Below are 26,980 nucleotides of genomic sequence, written 5' to 3'. Positions count from 1 at the left end.
ATACAGAATAGAAGCTGTAATGATTAGCCACTTAAGAGTTCAAATCAGGGCCTCCAAGTTCAAGAAAGCAGACTGTACAGTGCCAGCATAAGAAGCAATTCTGGGGGCAGCACCTGTGGCTCAAAGGGGTAGGGCGCCAGCCCCATATGCTGGAGGTGGCGGGTTCAAATCCAGCCCTGGCCAAAAACTGCAAAAAAAAAAAAAAAAAAAAAAGAAGCAATTCTGGTAACATACTTTATAAGACCAGAACAAATGTGTTCAATGACATACCCAAAGTGTAATCATTTCAGAAAACCTGGACAAGAAAAAACATAGCAAGAAGAAAATAAAGTCACAATTTTACTATCCAGTGATAACTACTATCGTCGTCACATTTACTTCCGTTCTTTGTTTTAATGCTCATCTTATATAATATAAACAACATGTGTAGCGTTAACACTTTTTTCATTCTATAACAAAATATATATCTCAAGGCTTGAGGTTCTGAAACTTTATTGTGCCTCAGAGTCACTTCCAGGATTTCTTAAAACAGATTTCTGGGCCTTATCTCCAGATTTTCTAATTTGGTAGGTCTGCGGTAGAATCAAAGAACTTGTAAGTTAGAGAGTCTAGCAAGTTCCCACGCAAGTTTTATGCAGTTGTTCTAAGAGCTACACTTCTAAGATCTGTGTTTCTAAACTTCTCACATACTAAAATGGGGGAAATGGTCTGTTTCCTGATCGAGGCATGAGCATACACATGTGTTTACTTCATATGTGAATTTTTTGTGTGTGTATTCAATAAAACTTGAAAGAAAATACTTTAAAAATATGATTGTGGGCGGTGCCTGTGGCTCAGTGAGTAGGGCGCCGGCCCCATATGCCGAGGGTGGCGGGTTCAAACCCAGTCCCGGCCAAACGGCAACAAAAAAATAGCCGGGCGTTGTGGCGGGCGCCTGTAGTCCCAGCTGCTCGGGAGGCTGAGGCAAGAGAATCGCTTAAGCCCAAGAGGTAGAGGTTGCTGTGAGCTGTGTGAGGCCACGGCACTCTACCCGAGGGCGGTACAGTGAGACTCTGTCTCTACAAAAAAAAAATATATATATGATTGTAATGGTGTAATATTTTATCTACGCCTGTGAAATAATTTACTTAACAGTGCCCTAAATTTCAATTGTACCTTATTTTCCTAGGTAATGAAACAAGGTGGCCCAGAAATCACCCCTAAAGTCACTACACGTAGGGCAAATGGGAAATTGTAATAAAAGTACCTTTATTAACAAAATATTCATTATAGAATTTTACAAAGCAGTGGCCAACATGTAGAGAATATTTTGTAAATATTTAGTTAAACTTTGTAATGAATATTTTGCAAATAAATGTATATTCAGGTGCAATTTCCCATTTTCCTTTTGTATGATGACTTAGGGATAACCTTTGGGACACCCTGTATTGTAGGGAATTTCAAATTATTTTGTATAAGTGTAAATCCAGGATAAAGATGGATATGAATATTTTAGCTCTACTAATACATAATGCCATAATACTTTTCCTAAAACTATAATAATATTTCAAACAACAGTTGTGTAATTTTTTTTTGTTTTCTGAATGAATGATTGCTTTTCTTGGATGAAGCTTGTATGATAATGTTTATTCTTTGTTTACGCACTTTTAAATGTTTGAAGCATTATTAAAATGAATGATTTACCTATATGGTTTTCTTAGGAACATGGGTCATTCTTTAAAAGTATGTAAGTTCTTTGAAAACCACAGAGTTTTTACCTAGGTAAAAAATCTTAGAGTTTAAATATATATTTTTTCAATTTTAAAGACTGGCAGCTAATGATGTAATTTCAGTAGACCCAACCATTATTATGTTCTCTAGAGTATTCCTTCCAGTATTGTATTTTAGTCAGAAAAACTGAAAGGTTCTCATTAATTTACCTCCTTCTTCCTTAAAAAAAGGAAACCACCATTATGTGAGAATCAGAAGTACTATTTTATAGGGCACTGGTGTGGAAGAATAGGGTTATCATAGCTCCATTAAAATTTTTTCACATGAATGTGATTCTTGAGTTTAGCCTTCATTGAATTACAAGTTTTTAAAAGTACTCTTACTGAAAAGAATTAAGCATTAAGAATAATCAGATTTTTATGTTTATTTTTAAATGTGTATTCAACACATAATGCATTATATTGAACAAGAACCCTTCAAGTAGTCCTTCCTATGTGTGTGTGTGTGCATGTAATTTTTCCTGGATTTATGAACATTTATATTAATACAAACAAAAAGATTTTTAGTACATATAATTTTCTATGTTCAGAGAGAATTAAAATTATGGTAATCAAATATTACTATATCACTGATTTTTAAAAATCTAAGAAAAATGTCTTAAACGTATGAAAAGTAACTGTAGAAGAGTAGTCAACTCTTTCCATTTAATGGAACAATTTTCAATAATTCTCAATATTATTTGTTTCTCATGATGACCTTTTAGGGTAGTGCTGTCATTTGTGATTGGGCAATATGGTTAGTGTTACGTGAAAGTGGAACATTTAGGATCAAAAGGGAGGTCTAGCTTGAGTTCTTTGAGATTCTCCATACTTCCTTCCAGAAAGGTTATATGAATTTGCAGTCCCACCAGCATGTGAAATTGTTCCCTTCTCTCCATATCCACGCCACCATCTGCAGTTTTGAGATTTTGTGATGTGGGCCATTCTCACTGGGGTTGGATGATATCTCAGGGTGGTTTTCATTTGCATTTCTCTAATAATTAGGGACAATGATCATTTTTTTCATATGTTTGTTAGCCATTCATCTGTCTTCTTGATCCTGCAATCCCATTACTGGGCATCTAACCAGAAGAAAAAAGTCCTTTTACCATAAGGACACTTGCACTAGACTGTTTATTGCAGCTCAATTTATAATCGTCAAAATGTGGAAACAACCTAAATGCCCACCAACCCAGGAATGGATTAACAAGCTGTGGTCTATGTATACCATGGAATACTATTCAGCCATTAAAAAAGATGGAGACTTTACATCTTTTGTATTAACCTGGATGGAAGCGGAACACATTATTCTTAGTAAAGCATCACAAGAATGGAGAAGCAAGAATCTGATGTACTCAATTTTGATATGAGGACAATTAATGACCTAGTACATGGTGGGAGGTGGGGGAAGGGCAGAGCAGAGAGAGGGAAGGAAGGAGGTGGGTGGGGCATCACAGTGTGTGACACACCTTTTGGGGGCTGGACACAATTACAAGAAGGACTTCACCTAACAAATGCAATCAATGTAACCTGATCCTTTGTACCCTCAACAAATCCCCAACAATAAAGAAAAAACAGTAGAACATTAGAAACAAAAACATTGTGGGTGTTCAGACATATTTATTACATAAATACATAATAATGAAAACTGATTATTCTAAGGCTTGATGATGGATAACAGTTACTGAGTATGTTCCCTATATCCTTTGTAAATAGTTTAGAGATAAATAATAATAAATAATACAGGTTAAGTTTGAAGAGAAAAGAGAAAAAGGCAAGAAAGTATGTTCTCCACTCATTTCATACTTCTTTCCTTTTATTTAGATCTTTGCCCTTTATTCCAAAATCTAAATTTATTTTATTAATAAAAATAGAAAGCATCATACACAGAGGTGTACAGTTTTTGAGTGTTTTGGTATTCTAATTTTTCCCTACTCAACCTCAACCTTTTCTCTTGCCTTTTTCTTCATTCTTTCAAAATATAAAAACTGAAAATTTGGCTGAATGTATCACATAGATGCTATAGGAATACAATTAATTATATACAATAACGAAATGACAGGGAGATCTGTTTGAAAGAAATTTGGGGGGTTTTATATCCCTTCCTTTTCCTGTCCAGCTACCAGTGATTGGGGATTTGGAAAAGGCATTTGATTTAATTTTTGCTATCTTGAAAATTCTTTAGGAAAAGAAATGGCAGTCATCTTCAACAATAAATTATTGCATAAATATAAAACCAAGGGGAGGAAAGGTAGACTGTGTAGCAACTGGATGATAGAGAAACTACAAGTTTGGTTTAATAATGACATTTTAAAAATATATGTGGTATATATATCACAGGTATGTATTTAATATAAAAATATCTAATATTGTATATGTCTAACATATATGTATATATATTCCAGAGTTCATCTAAAAGCATCACTGAGCACTTCACAGCCAATTACTGGTCTTAAATGTCAGTGAGAGGATGTGTTAATTTTTAAATAAAAACCAAAGTGACTTTCCTATCTGAGCAGCCAATGAAATTCTGTATCTAAGGGATTTTCTCCTACAAATGCCAAACTCAATACATTTGCATATGTTCTCTCTGATGTATCAAAAAGTTAGAAATTGCTTATAACTTTAAAACACTTTAAGAAATTACTTTTACCATCTGGGTGTTCACATCTCTATATGACTATTTTAATTTTTGCTGTTAGGTGATTCCAATAAGTAAGTAATAAGATGGATTTTTGCTTTGTCTTGTCTGTGTTCCACATATAGTTAAAACTATGAATTTGGTACTCAAGTTTAAAGATACAGTATGAAGTATAATAAGTATTCCTAATCCAAAAAATATCAATAAACATAACTGAAATTTGGTCTACCAGGTAAAGAAAGTATTATGCTTGAAAGTAAAAAACTCAATTCAGTCTATGTCATTTGTGACATTTCAATTAGCGGGGAGTCCTCATTAAAAACCTATTTCAGAGGGTGGCTCCTGTGGCTCAAGGAGTAGGGCGCCGGTCCCATATGCCAGAGGTGGTGGGTTCAAACCCAGCCCTGGCCAAAAACCACAAAAAAAAAAAAAAACCTATTTCAGAAATCAGGTAGTCATATATGTTTTCCCCTCTTCTGATTAACTGATAGTCACAAGTGGTAATAATCTGAGCCCCTCTTCACTTTAAAAAAACCACTTGTCACTAGTTAACTCCTTTTGCATTATGTTCAGAGAACCACAAACTTCTATCTCATCATGTGCCCTTTCTGTAACCAGGAAATTCACCACTGATTTCATATAAGATTGTGATTAAAATCAATATTTAAAGTGATAATATTCATATAAGAAGAATATGATATCACGTAGCCAGTAGCTATAAGCTATACAGAATTATTTTACTATATTTTGGGATTTCTTTGCATTCAATTAAATTTTAATTATGGATCAAATAATACAGTAAAGTACAAATGAACATGATAATAATTATGCAAAATTGTGGATGAAGAGCTCATGGCTATTACTGCCTGACTTTTAAACACCAAAGTTTTCCTGCACAGCCACCTAGACCAAGTGAGAACCAATTATCTACTAACACATGGTATTTAAGAAAACTAAAATATATCAAGGTTCCTAAATACATGGGTGTTTCTGCTGATGGTAGGCAACCAGTTTTTCTTTTTAAAAGCAGCAATATAAAAAAGAAAGAGAGAGAGAGACTAAAATAAATCAGAAAGGGGCAGGAAGGGACGTGAATATCCTCCACTTTGTTTTTCTGCTATACTAGGCGTGAATACCAAGATATGGAATGGGTAAAATAAGAAGATGTTTTATTTCATGCTGGAAGTCTCTGATTCCCTTTGATAAGGCAGGCCTACCTGAAGAGAGTTACTCCCCCCACACACACACAATTTTTCACTGTAGTGGCAAAGAATATCTTTGAATTTGGAATTGATGTTTCAACAGAATATGAGAAAATAAATGTCTTCAGAAAAAAATTATTTATTATTTTGTTGTTGTTGAGACACAGTCCCACCCTGTGCCCCTGAGCAGAGTGCAATGGCATCGTAGCTCACTGCAGCCTCAGACTGGGGCTGTGAGCATCCTGCCTCAGACTCCAGAAGCCGCTGGGATTACAGGCACTCGCTGCAGCACCCAGCTGGGTTTTTCCATTTTTTTTTTTCATGAGTCAGGATCTCATTCTTGCTCAGGCGAGTCTCAAACTCCTGAGCTCAAGCAATTCTCCCTCCTCAGCCTCCCACAGTGCTGGGATTACAGGTGTGAGCCACCACGCCCAGCATGGAAAACATTTATTAAATATTCCTTATGTCCACGGACACTGTAAAGCAGTGCTGTCTTTCATATTTTCCCGTAATTACTATGGCCTAGTGCAAATTATAGTGTTTTATTTCCACCAAATTGAAATCGACCTTTCTTTATTTGATGAAAAGAAAGATGACTTTTAATTTCTTTTTCTAATCTATAGGGAGTATTATGTCTTAACACTGAATATATAGGAAATCCTTGGATATAAGAATACAATTAATCTTCATTTAACCTTCCTGTTGTATACCAAGCATTGTAGTAGGTATCACGAAGAAGATGAAAAAGTGAGGACTGGGCCTTTTTCCCTAAGTGGTGTTAACAATACTGTTAGAGGTATGATAGACTCAGAATTAAAACAAAAAAGCCAAATGAACAAACAAAATGAAAGGCAACAAGCATACAAGGGAACAAATTCTCCAAAGTGTGGTCTTATTGGTATTGAAATATTAGATGACAAAGATTTTACTGTCTTTACATCAAAGGATGGTTTACTCAGATCGATAATCCCACACATTTATGGAAATGATTTGCACAGCAAATATGAAAGACAGTTCCTTAAAGCATCTATTGCGTTGATTATAACAGTGCATTAGCAACCTCAGAGTGTCCACATCAATCATTGCTAAAGTGTTGCTGTTTAAAAAGAGTCGGGAGACAGTGCCTCCTGAATGGGGTGTGTTTAACCATGTCTGGAGCTCACTTGGGGGCTCTAAGGTAACTGCAGGTGAGGTCTGTATTATGGCTAAAAACTGTGTAGAGAAAAGGCCATTCTTCTCTGCAGCCTGATACCCTTATGTCCTTGTTTTTAAATAAGGTGTATGGGGAAGTCTATTGCTTGTCTGTTCTGTGGTTTGGTTGAAAACTCTTCTAAAGCACTGAACAGTTTATGGATTTTTGCAATAATAATGCTTTGTGTTTCTCATCCTGGGATTTCAAAACATTTTTTTTTTAAAGAATATGAAGAGCAGGTTGGTCGTGAATTCAGAGGGCTCGCTGGCTAATGCTGCTGGTGTTCAGAGTTTTATGGTCTCCTGGGCCAGACACAGAGCAGCATAACGGTGCCATGGTCTCTTTCTGGAAGATTCTTTTCCTGGGAGACAGGGTGATCTCCTTTTAAAAAAGTGTTTATGAAGCATGATAAGTCTCTGGTGGTACAAGTTGGAGGATTGTCTTTCCTCTCTTTTATCACCTTTTCGTACATTATGGAAGAGGCTGAAGAACTTAAGGGTGGTGGCCATTTTCTTTTGTGAACAAGGAGAACCAGACAGAACCCCTCGGCTGTTAGCCCACCCTCTCCATGAAGTCTCTTACAGATGACATGACTTCAGATTTTCTTCCTTATGTTAGAAATGTGAAGGGTGGAGTGTGAAATCTGGCTTCCCCTGAGGCTCTTGTGTGAGTGTGAGTGTTGGCTTCACGAGCCATCCAGAAAAAGTGTGTACGAACAGATTGTACAGATGCTGTGTCTGGCTTCATGGAGCCAAACAAATTGAGGGGATGTTGCCACCAGGTTTTGTATTTCAAGATGGCTTATGTATTTTGGCTGGTTTAATCTTATACAAAATATTTTGTGGTTTTTGATAATTGCCCTAACCCCTCAAGGTCAGTGTGATGGAAAATGGCTCATAGGTTCCTTTCTAGCCAGACATCTCAAGATACGTGAAAGGAGTAAAATCCCCAAGTCATGTACCCACGTGATGCACATTTTAAAAAGTGATTTGAATACTTGAAAATAAGTAGAACTACATTTTTTTTTTTTTTTTTGAGACAGAGTCTCAAGCTGTCGCCCTAGGTAGAGTGACATGGAGACACATCTCACAGTAACCTCAAATTCTTGGGCTCAAGTGATTCTCTTGCCTTAGCCTCCCAAGTAGCTGGGACTATAGGCACCTACCACAATGCCTGGCTATTTTTTTTTTTTCTTTTTTGCAGTTTTTGGCCGGGGCCAGGTTTGAACCTGCCACCTCCGGTGTACGGGGCCAGTACCCTACTCTTTTGAGCCACAGGTGCTGCCCATGCCTGGCTATTTTTTCATTGTAGTTGTCATTGTTGTTTGGCAGACCTGGGGCAGATTCGAACCCACAGCTCTGGTGTATGTGGCTGGAGCCCTAGCTGCTGAGCTAAAGGTGCCAAGCCAGAACTAATTTTTTTTTTTTTTTTTTGATTGGCTCACTTCTCCTCTCCTTTCCTCCAGCAGGGATAACAGTCACGAGACCCCTGCTCCCTGGACCCCAGCAATGTGAGATGTCTCTCTATGGCTATGAGGGTGACAGTAAGGACATGTTTCTGGGTCTGCTCATTGGTTCTTCTAGAGATTGGAGCACCATCTTCTTAATTGGGCATTTTTAGTTGGTATCTTAAGAGTGTTGATAAACCCTCCCACAGCCAGCTCAGTACTCTCAGCATTTTCCTTTCTTCCTGTGATTTTCCTTCTTGGGTCTTCTCTGTCACTGATTTGTGTCTCCTGTGCCACACCATCCCATCCTTGCTTCAGTGGAGTCCAAGAGGCAAGTTTTCCCCAGGTTCTGAGACATGGTGAGGCCACTCCAGTGCAATCCCTTGTAAGAATGAATAGTTCTTTAGGTTTTCAACAGTTTGGTAGCATGTTCCTAGAGTTCATACATTTACTCCTTGAGAATTAGAACAAAAAAAACAGAAGCTCCAATAAAGATCACTCCTCCCTATGAAGCTACCAATATGCCCTGGGATGAGTTCTTTTTCAGAAGGGGCCTGGGCCTCCAAAGCTGTCGTCAACATTCGCAAATAAAGACCGTATGTATTTTCCCTGTCAATGGTGACTCCTGTTCTTTTAGCATTACTCCTTCATTGAAAAATGAGATAATAAAAAGTAAAATAAAATCTAAATCTGAAAAGTAAAATAAAATAAAATCTAAATCTGAAAAGTCTTTGTAAACAATAATTTTTACTATTAATGTTGCTAATTTTTTTTTCTGAGACAGAGTCTCACTTTGTCACCCTTGGTAGGGTATCATGGTGTCACAGCTCACACCAACCTCATACTCTTGGGCTTTAGTGATTCTTTTGCCTCAACCTCCCAAGTAGCTGGGACTACAGGCGCCCGCCACAAGACCCAACTAGTTTTAGAAACAGGGACTTGCTCTTGCTCAGGCTGGTCACAAACACCTGTTTTTTGTCCTCCTGAGTTCTCATATTCCAAAACAGGCATTTTGTTGCATTATTTTGAAACACATTAATCGTTGACTCAAATAGCTGAGCGGTGCACCCACTTTGTCACTGGAATAAAGGAACATAATGGGCATATGGGGAAAAAATCATACTTTTGCAAAAACTGTGGACACCACACTGCTAAATTCTTTGGAAGTGTATCACCATCAAAAAAGTTTTGAACATTCAAGGATTCACATGGAATTTGGAAGAAATTTCAATCAAAGCCTAAAGTAAAATAGGTATTAATATAGGAGATACCTACATCAGTTACCTTATTTACATAACTATAAAATGTTTTTAAAATATAAGAATAATATGAATTATTTATATGATTATGCTTTAGGGTTTTTTTTGTTGTTGTTGTTTGTTTTTGGCCAGTGCTGGGTTTGAACCCGCCACCTCCGGCATATGGGGCCAGCACCCTACTCCTTTGAGCCATAGACGCTGCCCTGCTTTAGAGTTTTTTTTAAATGAAAGGTTATGATTCAGAAGAAAAACATGCTGATCTCCAAAACGTTGTATCATTGGTTATAAGCAATACACACTTCCCTCATTTCAGCAAATAGTTCTAAGTTTATTTTCTAGGTGATCATAAACCCTGGAACTTAAGGTTTTGAGCAAAGACTACTCATTCCCTAAGATCTGTTTTCACTTTCTTCCAGAATGACAGAAACCTGATTTTTAGCTAGGTACATGGGCTCCCAGAACAGACTAAACTCATTGTCTCTCTTTTGCAGCGAGTTGTGACCCAACCATAATAAACAAAAGTGTCATATACGATTTCCAGAAAGTAACTTTTGAAAGAGAGGGGGATTAAAGTTTAGAATATGTAAATAACTCCTGCAACTTAACAGAACAACAGCAACAGCAACAAACAACCTCATTTTTCAAAAAATGGGCAAAAGATTTGAATAAAGATTTCTCCAAAACACATATACAGCTGGGCAATCAACCCATAAAAAGATGCTGGACATCATTCTTCATTAGGAAAATGCAAATCAAAACCACAATGAGTTACCACGTTACACCGATTGAAATGGTTATTATCGAAGCAGCAAAAAATAACAAGTGTTAGCCAGGATGTGAAGAAATTGGAACCTTTTGTATCATGCTGGCGGGAATGTAAAATGGTTCAGGCCCTGAGGAAGTGGTGTGGCGTTGCCTCAGGATAGTAAAAATAGAATTATCACATGATCCAGCAAATTCACTTCCAGCAATTTGTGTATATACCCCAAAGAACAGAAAGCGGAGACTCAAACAGACTTGTACACCCATGTTCATGGCAACACGATTTATAATAGCCAAAAGGTGGAAGAAACTCAAGCGCCTGTTGACAGATGAATGGATGCGCAAGGTGTGGCGTGTAGCATCTATAAATGGAATAGTATTCAGTCTTACGCAGGAAGGCAATTCTAATACATGCTGCAACATGGGTGAATTTTTTTTTTTTATTAAATCCAAAGGAGGTGGATCATGTATACATTAATGCATTTAGGGGGTACTATGTGCTGATTTCATATACAATTTGGAATGCTTACATCATACTGGTTAAAATATCCCTCACCTCATTTACTTAATTATTGTATTAAGACATTTATACTCTATGCTTAATAGATTTGATGTGTACCCTTGCGATATGCACCATAGGTGTGATCCCAGCATTCACCCTCCCTCCATCTGACCTCTCCCCTCCCCTCCCATCCTCCCTCCTTCATCCTGGGCCGTAGTTGTGATCTCTTCTTCATATGAAAATGTGAGTGATGATAAATGGGTTTCATAACAGTACTCAGTACATTGGATACTTTTCCGTCCATTCTTGAGATACTTTACTAAGTAGGATATGTTCCAGCTCTATCCATAACATGGGTGAATTTTGAAGACATTATGCTGAGTGAAATAAGCCAGTCACAAAAGGACAAATATTACACAATTCCACTCGAAGTACCTAGAATAACCAAATCCATAGAGACAGAAGGTTTACCAGGGGGGTGGGGGAAGGGAAAAATTGAGAGCTAGTGTTTAATGGGCATAGAGTTTCAGTTCGGGAAGATGAAAAATTTCTGAGGGTGAATGGTGATAATAATGGTTGCAGAACAATGTAAGAGTATTTAATTCCACTGAACTGTGGACTTAAAAAGCTTAATACAATTGCATGCCAAGGGGGGCATGATTGGGGATGGTTTGGTTTTACATGTTTCTTACCACCCCCCAAATTGGTTTATAACCTTTATAAAATGATAAATGTTTTATCCATATAATAATAAAAACCACGCAAAAAATTGTAAAAATATGCCCTTGTGTTTCCTTCTTTCTTTCTCTGGCTGGAATGTAGACTTGATGGGTGGAGGTTTAGCAGCCCTTTGGGGCTATGAGGTAGAAGCCACATGTAAAGGGTGGGAGAGCAATAGGCTACATGGAGTCTGAGTTTCTGATTATTGCAGGGTTGCTCTACTGGTACTGAGCAAATCACCTCTAGATTCTGTTTGAGAAATAAACTATGTTGTTTGAGCTATTATTTTTTTTCTGTGCCTCTTTGCTGAATTTAATCACATCTTAACGCTCTCACCACTGATGTGCTTTGTTGTAAATGAGTGCCTTTTCACATTTTTGACCTTAGTATTTTATTTTTGCCTTTTGTAGAAGTGCACTGTCATCAGCTATAACTCCGACCAACAACAGCAAATAAATGCACAAGAAATATTAAGTCATAAAAATAGTGATTATTTTTCAAGTTACAAATAGCCTTTACAAAGAGGAATGGCAGCATTCAGGTAAGAATGTGTAATTTTATTGTATGTTGTTTCTCTTGCACGTCCCTGTGATTGGAGTAGGTTGTTTCTGTCATCGACCTTAGTCACTTATGATTTCAGCTCTGTCTTCCAGGATGTTGGCAATCTGGCTATCCTGGTCTCATTAATTCTCTCAATTAATTCTCTCATATAAATGTTTGTAAAAATACTAAATGATGCTAGACTTAATCCAAACTTTCACAAGCGCCGTAAGATTCTTATCTTCAAGCAACAAATACAGGACTTTGAAAACAAACCCCTAAAATAAAGTCCAACTCCTTTGACAATGTGCTTCAGATAATTGTTGAAAATATATTTTGAAATATAGGTAGCATGCATATAGTATTATGATTCATATGAGTTACAAAACATTTTATTTTATTAAGAGTAATGGATAGACTACCCATTAGTTATTATATTTTCAAAACTAGACTAATTTAGGTTGAAATTGTACTATTATTTCATTCTGGAAGAGATTAACAGACTCTTAAATCCTTGACCTTTTAGGCAGAAGACAGCCATTTGCACAGAATCATGACCACTTTGATTGTTTTAAAATGAAACTTATTATGCATAAAATACAAATATTTATAATATTTTTGGGATAAAAAATTCCCTATGTCTTTTCTGTGTTAATATTTATCTATTTCTTTAGTCTATTAAAAGATACAGATTAAAGAAACTAATACAAGCCCAGCCCCAGGGATTATTTTATGTGTATTTGTCATGTTTCAGGTGAGCTGACATGTCCAGGAAAACAGAAACGTCCAGGTTGGTTGGAGTGTTGACCAAACTGAAGCATGTTTAGTGTGGTGATGACAAAGGTTAAGAATATGGGGGCAGAAGGGAAAAGGTGAGGCTGGAAATAAGGCCCCCTCCCACGCCTGTGGGTCTGATCTCCACCCCGAGAAGATGACTTCATCATCAGGTAAGTTGCTTCCTCAACTTTTGAAATTCCATCTAGTTTATCTGCTTCTTAACACGTCCTTGGCTTCTTCCATCTAACTCTGGAGGACAAGGTGGCTGTTTTGAATCTAAAATTAATCTTTCACACAATGTATGTCTCATCCCAGCTTGTCTCCTGCAGATCTTTTTTTTTTACATCTTTTTTTTTACCCCTTTTTTACCGCTTCCTTGGCTTAGTCCTCTTAGCCAATAAATGTGTTTATGTCCCTCCTTTCTTTTCAAAATAACAACCACTCTTGTCCCCACCCCATAGAGGGCTCTTGTTGCTACCATCTCTCTGTCTGGCCCTTCACAATCAAGTGACCTGAAAGTGCAATCTAGACACACTGTTTTCAATTGTTCACTTACTCACCCTTCTAATGCAACTTCCATCCTTTTCACTCACTGAAAATGCTCTCGACAGGTCACTGGTGGTCTCATAAATGCTCAATCCTATGGGGGCTTTTATGTCATTATTTCACTTCACTTCTCAGCTTCATCTAGTATTACTGAATTCCTTTTCCTTGAAACTCATGATTTCTACGATTTCCCATTTTCTCTCTTTCTCTTCCTTATACTCTATTACTGAACATTATTTTCTCTATTTCTCTTAGAAATAGTAAATTTCCCTTCCATTCATCTGCTCTCTTTTCATTCTTTTCACTCTCCCTGGGAAATTTTAGCTCCCTTACAACTTTATTCCCTGCCTTGTCTTTCAAATCTCTTTCTCCAGCCAGTCTAACCAAAGTTGATAACTTCGTGGCCCAATCCGTCTGTCAGGACACCCGTGGGGTACCCTCCTCAACATGTACCGAAGTGGTCTTATCACCACCATGCCTCTTTGTTCTCCTCTGTTTCCCCTCTGGTAATATGTACATCCTGAAATGAAACTAGAATCCTGGAATCATTCTAGACTGCTCTTGTTTATTTCACAATGCACCAAGTTTCTAAGGATTCAAACTCCTAAAGAGCTATTAAATCAGTCCTTTTCCCTTTCCCTAACTTTATTTCTTGTCTGATAATTGCAATGGTCTTCGAACTTGTCTTCCTGCCTCTAGTCATAGTCCTCTCAAATTTATCACATATATTGGCTTCAAAATTATCTTATCAAAATATAGTCTGATAAGGTCACTTACCTACTCAAAATCTTTCCATGGCTCCCATCCACCATGGATGTCAAGCTATGAAGAATAACTTATCAGGCACTTCCTGCTTTGTCCCTTGCTATGATTTGACACCCATTTCTCACCTCCCATACATGTCCACCATGTTAAATCCTGCCATATTTTTTGTAGTTTCTCAAATGTGTCATATTTACCCCTCCCTGGGACTTAGTACAAGATCTTCCTTCTATTTACAACATCCAGTTCAAAATTTAACCTTCAAACCTCAGCTGTGGTTTCGCTTTCTCAGGAAGTACCTTTTGTCTCCTTTAGACCAGGTAGGGCGGCCTTCCTCTGTGTCTTCATAGAATCTTTTGCATAACTTTTTATTTTAATATGGGCTAGAAACTCCACAAAGAGTCCTTGGAACTGTCACGCATGTATTTTTAGAAGCTGGAAATCCTGATACTACCTGATAGCAATGTTATATTTCCAACTATTTTTTTTTCCTTTGAGACATTTGTGATTTTTAAGGCTTAATCCTAAAATCTTCTCACATTTCTGAGGGCTGTTATTCATTATGGTAGACTGAATGGTTTCAGTCTGCTAAATGTTTAATGCTAAAGTAGGAGACAGACTAAGTCCTTCTGCCTGGAATGTGTCACTGCGTTTCCTCTGTGGACATCCTTATTCCTCATAGCTGAATCCTCTAGGTACTTCTCTTTTCTATATGTTGTTCTGATATTGCATTGCTGTGCCTGCCCAGGAGAAAGGGAACTTTGGCAATACAGCAATGTGGCAATGCTTTGATCACTGCTGGGAAAAACAGGAGAGAGATTTCACTGCGCAGCTATGCCAAGAGCGCCTGCAGCCATGTGTTGGCACTCTGATCTGACAGGCTTCCTTGTAATGCAAAAAAAAAAAATACCGCTGACCTCACCTCACTCCTTCCATTCATTTATTTAGTTCCAAAATTATTCTGACACTTGCTGGGTGCTGAAGATACCCAAATAAATAAGGCAGAACTCTTTACTCCAAAGGACTTACAGATTGGTTAAAGAAGAGATAAGTTAGAAATTCACACAGTAAAGGTCAGTGTTAGACAAGAAATATTTCTCAAAGTCTAGCCTAACCCATTCCAGATCACAGAGAAAGTCAGGACTGAATGATGATGGCTTTGGATTCAACCACATTGAGTTAGAAGTGCTTGTGTGACATTCAGGTGGAGCTGTTACAAAAGCAAGTGCCATTACGTGTATGACACTCAGGAGATGGTCCTAGCCTGGTAACGGAGATTTGAGATTTACTAAGTGAAAAGAGATATTTGAAGCTTTGTAAAACCTGATAGGAAAAGGTCAATGGCAGCCAAATTTAAAGGATTTGAGGGGTGGGGTGGAAAGGAAGCAAGCAAAAAAGAGAAGCAATAGTCAGAGATTTCAGAAAGAGCTTAAGATGGGGATGACATTTCAGAAGTAAAGAAAGGAGATTTAACAAAGGTGTGGTCACCAGGCAGATGTCCTTAAGAGGTCAATAAGGGGGCATTAAGAAGAATCCACTGGTTTTTGAATTGAGGGGGAAACTGGAAAAGCAATGCAAGGTAAAGAAAGTTTAGATGGTGAATGCAGAGTGTTTGCCAAGGATCAGGGCTATGCACGGAAGAAGAGCCACAAAAGAGAAGGCAGAAGTGTGGCTAAGAAGATCTTCATGTTTTAAAGATGTGAGAGACATCAGAATGTATTTACACTGCAGAGAAAGCGGGACGCTGGAAGACATCTAAGATACGTGAGAGAGAACAAAGAGCTGACAGAGCAACAATCGCAGAGAGGAGAAGATGGTGCCACGCTCTGCATTTCACACCTGGGGGTGGGCGAGGAAGCCATTGAGATGAACGCACAGGTACCCACGCGCACCCGGGCATGGCGGATGCCGCTATGAAATGTGTCTAGCCCCTTTCAAATCGGATATTGTGTAGAGACATACCTAAGATGATGAATGTATTTTTTGTCACATCAGCAAATAAGAAAAATGTGTCTTGAGTGCCACGGAAGTATTTCCAAATACTCATTTCTTTAACTAGGACAAAGCTCTCTGGTTCTCTGTGGTATTGCCAACATTGCTTAATGGCTGCATTGAGAATGTTCAACCTCCCTCACTTCACTGCTCATCCAAAATGAGCTTCAGCTGCATTTTGAGCTGAGCTGGGACTGTCTTTGCACTTCCTAAATCAGACGAAAAACTGGGTCATCACCACAGTATTTATTAAGTGTTCAAACCTCTGTGATCTTTCTCTCCTACCAATAATCCATAATTCATTTCTAAACAAATGCCATACAAATTCTAACGATCATAAATAGTTCAGTTCTTTTCTTATTTAAAATAAAATCTGTAATAGTTTGGCCAGCTGGCCACCACAGCACACATACTTAGCTAAGGGCTCATTTAATTTGGACAAGTATTTAATATCTCTAGATTGTGGTAAATAACTGCCTTCTAAATTGAGCAGCGTTCTCTACTCTTATGCACTAATAATATTGGAACGGAAAGTGAAGATCATTGATATTGTGCCCAGCAGAGGGGAAAGTTCTCGGTAAAGGCAGACATCTGTGTGTCGGAGGTTCTGAGGCTACCAGAACACAGTCGGAGCTTTAGCTCGTGTGGTTTTCTGGACTGAAACGCTGCTTCATGAGCTTTATATCCAGATACGTTTCCTCCTGGGACTCTCTCTTTGAAAACTCCCGAATGGATGAGGTTCCTCCTGGGAACTCGCATCTCACCTGCACACGAGGACTGCTGAGATGAAACTGCTGCATTACTCATCTGCCACACCAACTGAACTGTCTCCTTAACTACTATCTCCCCTGGCCCTGTCCAGCTTCTATCCGGTAGTTAGTAAAAGATACAGAATGATGAAAGAAATTGATGAGTGTCCCCCAGTCTTGTGATTTTCACATGGAAAGTTATAAAAATAAATCTTCTCAATGTGGAGAAGGGCCGTAATGTACAGTAGAGCCCAGCTGACCACCTCCCTGCACTGACCACTCCTCTAGTTGACCTCCATTTCATAGACTGGACATGCACCACATGTACGTATCAGTACAGTAGGCCTCGTTCCTTACGTGACCGTCTCCGTATGTTGACCAGTTGATTACAGTCCCTTGGGTGGTCACCTTACAGAGGTTCTTCTGTATTTTCTGCTACTTCAAAGCCTCAATTCTCTCAGCATCAGACCCTTCCTATCATATCATCTGTGTCCTCAGAAAATCCCAGAGCCTCAGAACACCTGAAGGGGGAGTTTCTGGCTCACAGTTTAGTAGGTAATTTTCTCTTTCTCTTTCAAATGTTCACAGCTTTTTATGCCTTTATTTTTCTTTTTTAGCATTTACCACAATCCGAGATGTAATGGTGCTATTTTTAAAAATTTTGCTGTTTCCTTACTGGCATGTAAACCACTTAAAGGGAGGGACTGCACTTATTATTCCAGTGGCACCGAGCCCTGGGCTTTGCTTATAGATCATGATTAATAAACATTTGTCATATTGAACTTCATCTACAACTGCCAGTTAAATGGGGCAGTGGACTGCTAAGGAGTTTGGGCAGAAAACGGGCAGTCCAGCATTTCCTCTGCTGTTTCACTCCCACCAGCCCTACAGGTTCTGGTAGTTCTGGTAGTGAAGACGTGCCTGAGAGCCTGGTGGTTGCCCAAAACAGCAGGAAGAGAAGACGCCAGGAGAGTCCTGGGTGGCTTATTTAGGGCTGTTGCTTCAGAATGCGCTTCAGTGGAGCTGCAGGGGCGGTAGGGAGGCCCAGAAGGGAGGCCCGTGGGCGATGCTAATCACAGCAGGGTGGGGCCTCCACACCCAGAAGGCACCTGAGCCTCTAACAAGGCCACTAAGGCAGCCTGCTCCTCCTGCCTGGGAAAGCCTGATGACAGAAGTTAATGTGGGTCCCATTGTCAGCCCATCACGCACTAAGTCAACTGAGAGAAACTCAACCAAATGGGAAGGGCCTACAGGAACAACCAGGGGCTTCGTAACCTAAGTCCCAATAGCCTTAAAATAACAGAACTCCATTTACAGTGGAAGTATCTCACGGTACCTGGCACTATATGAGACACAGTGAGGTAGGATTAAATGAAATAAGAGGGAAATTTGGAGTCTTTTTATGAAAACATACCCATTTTTGCCAAAGAGATAATCTTATCGTAACGTTAGTCAAATATCTTCAGTTGAAAAAGCAATGGGACAAGGTGCATTCAAAGTCAATGCCAGATACTGTATTTGTTATATTATATTCCTTTGTGTATTTAAAATCTGTATGAAAGTGCACTTCACAACAACTGAATTTCAGCAGTGCTTAAAAGGTAGCTTTAAATGTATTATCTGTTCATTTACAAAAACATGAATCAGTCATCCTGTTAAATTTTCAACACCCGTAGGATTTATGAAGCAGAACAAAATAACCTATGTATAAGAAGACTAAAAATATAAAAATAAATATCTTACAGCCAATAGCTCATCACACTTAATAAATTAAGATGTTTTAGAGACTTATAGATCCGAGAATATTTCCTGCCAAATGTAATTTTTGGAAACCAAAAATTATTTAGGAGATATATATCTATATTTTAAGTCTTAGTTATGTGGGAAATTAGTATTAAAGATAGATAGCTTTATGAGACTTTGCAGCTACATTCAAGATACAAAAGAAGTATTAAGAGGGAGATATTACAATTAAACTCAAAGTTTAAGGATTTTTAGTATAAGCACAGTCATTACACAGAGATCTATGATTGTTGAGTTCATTGTAATAGACAGGCTTGTTAAAAATTCTTACGAATAAGAATAAATGGTGAGTTTCAAAGTTATCACTCTCAGATCATCTGTTAATAACAGAGGAAAACGTTGCCTTTGCAGTAGGGAAATCTCGTGGATGCCACGTTAACTATGGACAAAACTTACCTTTACAATAATAGATCGAATGGACACACATTAACCTGATAATTGTTTAACCTAAGATAAAGAAAATCCAAATGGAGGGACATTACTTGAAACAATAATCTTATTTAATTAATTAATTTATTTATTTATTTTTAAATTAAATTAAATTTTTGTTTGCTTATTTGTTTGTTTTTGAGACAGAGTCTCAAGTTGTCACCCTGGATAGAATGCTGTGGTGTCATAGCTCAAAAAAACCTCAAACTCTTGGGCTCAAGCGATCCTCTTGCCTCAGGTTTTCTATTTTTAGTAGAGACGGGGTCCACTTTTGCTGAGGCTGATCTCAAACTTGTGAGCTTAAGCAATCCACCTGCCGTAGCCTCCCAGAGTGCTAGGATTACAGGTGTGAGTCACCGTGCCTGGCCAATAATTTTATATTCATCAAAGCTGTCAATGATATGCAAACAAAACAAAAACAATTGATGAGCTGCTCTGGATTAAAGGAGACTAGGGAGATGTGACTGCTAATTGCAATGTATGACCTTTGACTGAACTCTAGACACAAAAGAACAAAAAAAACTATAAAAGGGAAGCAAGACTGTAATTAGATAATATCTACGTACTGGTATTAAATATCCTGTGCGTGACAATTGAATTATGATTATAAAGGAGAATGTCTTTGTTTTTAGGTGGTGTAAGCCAAATGTCATCACGACTGTAACTTACACTCAAATTGATTAAAGAGAGAGAAAGAAAATGTGGAAGTGTTAACAATTAGTGAATCTAACATAAAACATATGCACTTTATATAGTATACTAGGCCATTTAATGTTGCTTATAACAGAATACCCCAAACTGGGTTATTTATAGGAAAAGAAATGTGCTTATTACACTACTGGAGGCTGAGAAGTCCACGGTCAGGGAGCTGCCTCTGGCGAGAGCCTTCTTGCTGGTGAGGACTTCCTGAAGAGTCCTGAGGGCACAGGACATCAAGGGGAAAAGGGCTGAGCATGCTCAGATGCCAGCTCAGATCTCTCTGCCTCTTCTTATAAAGCCAGCAGTCCACGTCCTGGATAACTTATTTATCCATCAATCCACTCACGAGTGCAGAACCCTCAGGACACAATCATCTATCAAAGGCCTCACCTTTTAATTTTTTTGTTGTTGTTGTTTTTTTTGGCCAGGGCTAGGTTTGAACCCGCCACTTCTGGCATATGGGGCCGGCGCCCTACTCCTTTGAGCCACAGGCACCACCTCCTAGGCCTCACCTTTTAATATTGCCACATTGGGGATTTTGTTTTCAGCACATACAGTTTGGGGGACACTTTCACACCATAGCACATGGTGGTTCATTGTACTGTATATTTTCTACTGTTCTTTAGTTTTAGCATTTTTTAGAAACATGAAGTTGGAAGAAAAATGATGCTCAATTATTGTCAAATCTGTTTGAAAACAAATCACCAGGGATACTTATTAAAAATGTAAATTCCCGAAGCCCTATTTTTATAAATTCAGTGAGACTTGAGTGGCACCCACTTGGACAAGAGCTTACATAAAAATGTATAAAGGAGAAGTATCAGCTTTCCACTATGCTGTTTCCAAATACATTATTATTCTGTTAATTTGTTTGCTTATATGCATCCCCTCACCAGATACCAACAAGGCCAGTAGAGATGGGAAGGTGAATACAAATTTCTAGCCCTGGTGGTATGGGAGGAATTCTGGTGCCATAAATGAATGCAAATCACAGCTGAAGTTTCCAGCCTATGCACCATTAGTGTGGCTGTGTGTGTGGTGGGGGAGTACTGCTCCAGTTTTGCACCCAGATTCTCACCTGCTTTCTGCAGCCCTGGTTGCCAGCAACAGTCTTGACTCTTGTCTAGCTTCTTGGGAGTGTAGCAGAGAAAACTCTGAGGCCAGTACAACAGACATTTTCAGTATTTTAAGAAGAAACTCTATAACCAAACTCCATTCTCCACTTCTTCCAGCTCCTGGAAAGGTAATCTACTTCCTGGCTCTATGGATTTACCTATTCTGGACATTTTCAATACATGGCATTGGATAATACATGCCCTTTTGTGTTTTATTTCACACAGCAAAATGTTTTCAAAATTCATCCGTGTAGCATAGATCGGCACTTTATTCTACTTCGTAGCTGAACAATATTTCATTCTATGAATGTAACATATTTTGTTTATCTATTAATCAGGGAATAGACATGTGAGTTTTGTCCACTTTTGGCTATTCGAGTAATGCTGTTTAAATATTTGTGTACAAGTTTTTTGTGGACATAAGTTTTCATTTCTCTTGAATATATGCCCAGGAAGAAGATTTGGGGGTCAAAATTTTTAAGGAACGGCCAAACTGTTTTCCAGAGTAGCTGCAGCATATTAAATTCCCACCAGTAACATATAAGGGTTCCAACTTCAATACGTTCCTTATTCTTCCCAACACTTAAGTTTCTCAAATGCCATTCTAAATATTCACAGAAGTATAAAGTAATAGTTCACCATGGCTTGGATTTCCAATTCCCCAGTAATTACTGATAGTAAGCATCTTTTCAGGTGTTTCTTCTGTACATCTTCCTTGAAGAAATGTCTATTGAAGTAATTTCTTCATTTCTTAATTAGGTTGTTTTTGGCTGTTGTCATTGAGTTACAGGAGTTCTTTATACTTTCAGGATATTGATCTATTTTTCCTTTCTTGCCAATGCTCAGTGTCAGATTCAAGAGATTATTTTCAAATACAATGGCATAAGCTTTCCCTCCATTTTTTCCCCTGAACTTTCCAAGTTTTTGTCTTTTACATTTAGGTCTTTGATCCATTTCAAGTTCATTTTGTATATGTTGTATATGCCCAACTTTTTTGTTTGTGGATATCCAATTTTTCCAGCACCATTTGTTGAAAAGACTGCCCTTTCCTCACAGAAGGGTATTGGCCACCTTGTTGGAAATCACTTGACCATATGGTGTGTTTATTTCTAGGCTCTTTATTCTATGCTGTTGGTATACGTGTCTATGTGCCAGTCCTACATTATTGTGAGTACTGTAGAGTGGTAATAAATTTTTAAATCAGGAATTATGAGTACGACAATGTTATTTTTATTTTCAAGATCATTTTGACTAGTCAGGGTACCTAGAGATTCCATAGGAATTATAAAATGGACTTTTTCTCCATCTGCAAAAAACACCATTAGGATTTTGCTAGAAATTTCACGGAATCTGTAGATTACTTTGGGTAGTATTGATAAGTCTTCCTATCTATAAACACAGAAGGTCTTCCCTTTTTTACATGTCTTTTTAAATTTCTCAGCAATATTTTGTTGTTTTCATGGTACAAGACTTTGCTTCTTTGGTTAAGTTTATTCCCAAGTATTTTCTTCTTTCTGATGCTATCATAAACAATGATGCTATCACTTTCTTAAATTCTTTTTTGGATTGTTCATTGGAGGTAAACAGAAATGCAATAGTCTTTTGTGTATTGAATTTGTATCTTGTAACTTTGCTGAATTCATTTATTAGTTTTTATAGAGATATTTTTTGGTGAAATTTTTAGAACTTTGTACACATGAGATAATGTCATCTGAGACCAGAGATAATTTTACTTTTTTTTTTTTCTAGTATGGATGCCTAAAAATTTATTCTTAAGTCAAATATTTTTGTGGTAAAAATGAAACACTTGTTTATAAATCCAAGGGCATTCCAGAAGGTACAACTGGATACTTCCAAACAGCCCTCCTACACTTTAGATTAGAAATTGTGCTGTGGTATATGTATACCATAGAATACTATTCAGCCATTAAAAAAAATGGAGACTTTACATCCTTCATATTAACCTGGATGGAAGTGGAAGACATTATTCTTAGTAAAGCATCACAAGAATGGAGAAGCATGAATCCTATGTACTCAATTTTGATATGAGGACAATTAATGACAATTAAGGTTATGGGGGGGGAAGCAGAAAGAGGGACGGAGGGAGGGGGGTGGGACCTTGGTGTGTGTCACACTTTATGGGGGCAAGACATGATTGCAAGAGGGACTTTACCTAACAATTGCAATCAGTGTAACCTGGCTTATTGTACCCTCAATGAATCCCCAACAATAAAAAAAAAAGAAATTGTGCTTAAAACCTTACACATAATTGTAAAAAGAATCACTTTGCACTAAGATGTTTATCACAGCTCAATTTACAATCACTAAAATGCAGAAACAATCTAAATGCTCACCAACCCAGGAATGGATTAACAAGCCATGGTATCTGTATACCATGGAATATTTTTCAGCCATTAAAAAGATGGAGACTTTTCATCTTTTGTATTTACCTGGATTGAGTTGGAACACATTCTGCTTAGTAAAGCATCACAAGAACGGAGAAGCAAGAATCCAATGTACTCAATTCTAATATGAAGGCAGTAAATGATCTAATAGTAGCAAGCAGGGGAATGAGGGATTGGGGTGAGGAGAGGAGGGAAAGGGAGGGGGTGTCGTGGTGTATAGCACACCTTTTGGGGGATGGACAAAATTACAAGAGGGACTTTACCTAACAAATGCCATCAGTATAACCTAAGTCTTTGTACCTTGTTTATTGAATCACAAACAATAAAAAAAAGAGTACATTAGGGACAAAATACATTATTGAACTTCAATAATTAAACAGTTAAGCTATGAAAAGCCAAAAAGAGAAAAATACACTTGTTATTACTTGGCTTTAAAAAAAAAAAAAGAATGGCTTTGATATCACTCGTGTGTTTTAAACAAAAGGACAAATGGTAATAAGTATTCTCTAGTATTTGTTATTGTTATCTTCTCACCAGATTTGGTTCATCCACATGACCAGTCCCAAATTCAGGAATGAAACCTAAAGTGAATTTATTTAACCCCTTCGGCAAATAGGACTGGCTTCTAAAAAGAGAAGAAAATCTTATTTTACTACTTGCATTTTTACTAGTTCTGGCCTGGATCTATATAATCAACTCCCTCACACTGTTGACAATTTGATCAATTTTTTGCGACCAACATTAGTGACAGAAGTCACAACAATTTAAGCTACAAATATTGAACTTGGTGGAATTACGGAATGTAACTCACATGAAGTACTCATATGGCAGTTCAACAAGAAATCCATTCGTATGCCAGGAAAGGCAACAAAGAAAAAAGCCATTTGTGTAATAGGGTAAATTATTGCAGATCAACTCCATCTGGAAAACATTCTTTGTCGGTATAAAATCCATGGTTTTGTATAACTTTTCCCAGGCAATAGATTTGGTAATGGATTCGCACAGCTGTGTGAATATTGTATGTGTCAAAGTTATATAAAAATGGACTTTAATCATTTAGTATTCCTTGGATTTTCCCGGTTTGGGGAAACTAGAATTAAGAGCGGATAGAGAGGTAAGAAGAACAAAAACAAGAAAAATATACATGCAGGTGTTTACATCTGTGTGTGGTTGATGCTGAAAAGTTCTGTCTTCTAAGCAATGATCTTTCAATAGGCACAGAGGGACTGTCAAAGCTGTTACTTCCCTTGGCTCCAGAAAGTGATAAGTTAAAATGAGTTTCTTAACCTTAAAAAATACCATCAGCAGTGTTGTGCACCTATGGTATACCTCGTTAGCAGGTAAGGTACAGATAATTTATGTTTTAAGCAATTTAACTTTTGGTAACATACGAAATAAGAACAGATTACCATTACTACCACCCTTGATCTGGTAGGATTTAACTAATCAGCCTCTGAAAGAAAACACTTCTGGCTTACATTTTCCAAAGGCCTCTAAAAGGAGCTTGTTTACTACAGTAATTACACTATCACCATAAATTTAAGCAAAACTGCTAGAGGACATTTGGTGAAAATGGGCTTCAAGTTTTCTTTGGGTCCCGCGATTTAAGTTCCCTTTTAACAGGGCAGTCCACAAAACCTGAAGCTGAAAAGTGGCATTTCCCCCACCCATCCAAATTCATGTTGAGTATTAAATGCGAGTAGAGTCTGAAATGAGGAACAAACAGCCACTTAGGCAGCACATAGTGCAGAAATAACCCATAAAGAGGGAAGAGTCTGCATTAATCATCAGAGCAGGACAATTGGTGACCTTTTCTAATAAGAACGGCAGCATCGGTAGTGAACATTAAATTTCGCAGCAGCCCTATTTGCTGTCTATCTGTGGCATTCATCACTGCTGAGATGGAAATGTCCTGAGACTTTTGGAATCCGACAATCATCCTTCACAGAGAGAGAATGTTCTGAAGAGCACAGAAAGCTTGTTCACCCCCAAATTCTGCCAACCTTCGGGCCATTACAGCTTCGTTTCTCTTTCATTATGAAAGCAGAGCAGCTGTTGAGCAAGCAAGGTTAACAAACCTTGGAAAAACATTAAAGTTAATTTGTTTTTAGGGCTTTCGTAAGCCCAGAAGTTGAAAGAAGATTATTTTATATGGACCCATTAGTCTTTCAATAGTCAAATCTGCAGAGCTACTTATAAGATTTACTCTTTGGGTTTTAAGTAGATATTATCAAGGGTAGGCATCTGTTTAACTGGCATTTGGAATCACTGGGGGCTGAGGGGGTTGGCCTAGAAAGTACTTTGGACTAATGACCTGTATAGAAACTGGAGAGTCATGAAATCTCAGCTCAACTCCTGACATTTAGAAAGTCTTTGAAATTAGCAAAGAGGGTCCAAGTTTATACAGAATTAAAACAACTCGGTGAAGAGAGGAAAAGTGAGTATGAAAAGTTGGGGTGAATTTAAACTTTTAATTTTGCATTCATAAATTTAGTCAACCAAATTTGAGCAGGAATATGAAAATACAATGGGAGTGGGCTTTGGACTACTCAGATCTTCTTAGCTACCTCCAAGTTCTGTGATCTTGTTTGAACCTCACAGTCTTCTTCATATTGAGATCATTGTGGTGTGTGTGAAGTGCAGATTAAATTCAAATATTGAATGTAACAGATAAGGTAACAGATCATATACATACACATACACATATATATTACTTGCATAATCTTCCCTGACTGCTGATCTATATAAATGGCATGGAAGATTATGCAAGTAGTTTGGGAACCCATGCATTTTTTAGAAATGCTGAGAGTCCTTTTATTATTAGCACCACACTCTATAATCAACTGAGCTAACCAGCCACCCATATCTGTGCATCTCTTACACAGAAAAGATAGAGCACACACGTTTAAGGTTTCAGGGATTAAATTTTAAATAGTAAAATTTTTGGCACTGTGGTAGACAGACAACAAGGAAGATAGTTTTCAAGAAACCTGTATGATGTGATTCAAAACATACCAGTTTGAGTTAAGGACTCTGAGTTTGAATTCTGGCCTAAATGCACTCTATAATCAGCAACCTCCCTAATCATGAGCCGTGAGCTCAGTGATGGATAAACTCAGACCAAGGGGGGTTGAAATATCAGTTGGAGGATCGAAGTTGAAAGAAAATTAGTTCAGAAAAGAAAGGCTCAATCTGAGTCTCAGAAAGCTGAGACTTGGAGGAACAGAATCCCTGGGCTCTAAAGTCCAAAGAGCTCATTGAGGGGCCTCTGTCAGAACTCACAGGACCTGAGGGAAGTAGGACATAGCCCAGAATTATTAGCAGCCTATTGGGGCTGTTCGAAGCTAGTTTGCCTCCTCACCTTCCAGCCCTTCTGGACTTTTTGCTGTAGCTGCAGTGGTGAGGGGGCCCAGGACCTTGGGATTTCTCTGGGACCCTTTAGGCTGCCCTCCTCAGCCTTGGATGGGTTGTAGTCACGTCATTTGCACAGTGTCTACCCCATCAGAGGCCTTCAGGGCCTTTTGCTATTATCAGGACAATTATGATTAGAGAGACTTTGGGTTTTCCAGAGGCATTTGAACCCTCCTGTGTCTGGACATCCTGCCAGGTCACGAAGAGGTCAGAACTGTGAGCCCAGCACCGAGTGTGCTACGTGATTTCCTGGGAGGAGGATTTGTGATAACGGGAAAC

Source organism: Nycticebus coucang, chromosome 19, assembly GCF_027406575.1.
Source record: "Nycticebus coucang isolate mNycCou1 chromosome 19, mNycCou1.pri, whole genome shotgun sequence".
Classification (NCBI taxonomy): domain Eukaryota; kingdom Metazoa; phylum Chordata; class Mammalia; order Primates; family Lorisidae; genus Nycticebus; species Nycticebus coucang.
The sequence above is the reverse complement of the archived record's forward strand: the minus strand, read 5'-3'. Positions refer to the sequence as shown.